This window comes from Anabrus simplex, chromosome 2 (genome assembly GCF_040414725.1).
Source record: "Anabrus simplex isolate iqAnaSimp1 chromosome 2, ASM4041472v1, whole genome shotgun sequence".
In the NCBI taxonomy this organism is placed as follows: domain Eukaryota; kingdom Metazoa; phylum Arthropoda; class Insecta; order Orthoptera; family Tettigoniidae; genus Anabrus; species Anabrus simplex.
In genome coordinates, this window is record NC_090266.1 from 78,778,172 (window position 1) to 78,779,697 (window position 1,526).

Sequence of the window (1,526 nt, forward strand, 5' to 3'; positions counted from 1 at the left end):
CAGCTCAGCAGCTTAACCATTAAACCACGGAGGCAGTCAAATACAACCTATTAAAGACTATTTTTGAATAATCTTACGACAACGAATAATGCCTTTCTTTATACAACTTGGCAATATGTTGCATTGCTTCTATCTGCTGTAATTAAATTCATAACAGTTATTCATAGGTCTTTACATTTTCTTTGAGGGGGCCGTATGGCATTCGTTACGCCTCTGCTTCTACCACTATAAGCCAATTAAAAAAGGCGCCAAAGAACACAATAAACTCCAGCTGGGATTCGAGAAGGAGGCGGGTAATTTGTCTCCACCCCCAGTAAAGTCCACACTTCGACAAATGACGAAACAAGCCGAAGTCCGTTCGGAATTCCTCAGTGCTAGAACCGCACCGGTAGTGTGTATGTAGCAACAGCGAGAAGAGATTGACAGTTAGAAGGTGTTAACGCGTTAGGCTGTATCGTAGCGTTAGGCAGCACAGCCTATTCCCAAGAGAAATTAGTCAAGCAGCGTAAGAATGGCTTCAGCGCCCATTGAGAATAGGCGGATGAAGACCGATTTCATGAAGCTCATTGAGAACAAGTATGAAGTTACTAATTACGGTAAATTAAATGATTTCTGTGTTAAGTTCTTTGGACCACGGGGTACCCTATATGAAGGTGGCATATGGAAGGTAAGAGTGCAGTTACCAGATAATTACCCATTCCAGTCTCCTTCGATAGGCTTCGCGACCAAAATCTATCACCCGAATATTGACGAAGAGTCAGGAGCGGTGTGCCTGGATGTTATTAATCAATCTTGGACTGCTATGTATGACTTAACAAACATATTTGATGCATTTCTGCCTCAGCTATTAACTTACCCAAACCCAGCTGATCCTTTGAATGCTAATGCTGCTTATACGTTCGTCCACAAACCTGAAGAATTCAAGAAGAAAGTGCGGAAGTGTGTTCGCAAGTCTGCAAAAGAAGGAGCCTTACGAGGGAAGGCTAATGACGATGTACTTTCAGACAGTGCGTCATCTTTGTCAGATTTTACTGACGATTAGATTGATAAGGTGAGTCTATAACAGAATCTATTGGAAATATTTACCGGATATTTCGGCATGTATTTCATATTGTGACAAAGTATCAGTTATCACTGTAAACATTTTGGGCATTGTAGCACTTGAACTAAATATTCTGTGATGTGTACCAAATTGTTATGTGTGATACCGGTACATTTCTTGTTACACTTCGAAATGCGTGGGTGGTTCGTTAATGGTTATGACTTCCTATAAAAGAACACTTTCCTCAATTTGACCTCTGGAATTCCAACTTTATCTTCATATTGTGATCTATCCAACGTTTAAAACGCAACACAAACTTATTCGTCCATTAATGTCATCCCATGTCATCTCTCTACAGACAGCTCTGAACATACCGTTTAGTCGAGCAGCTCGTCTCCTTTCTCCCAAGTCTTCCCAACATTTTCGTAAAGCTACTCTACTGTCGGAAACCACCCAGAACAAATTGAGCTGCTTTTCTTTGGAA

General features: G+C 41.0%; 1 pseudogene; it reads left to right on the forward strand.

Annotated features, from left to right (window-relative positions):
• Window positions 1–511: 511 nt before the first annotated feature.
• LOC136863427 (ubiquitin-conjugating enzyme E2 H pseudogene) lies at window positions 512–1,042 on the forward strand (annotated as a pseudogene).
• Window positions 1,043–1,526: the final 484 nt, after the last annotated feature.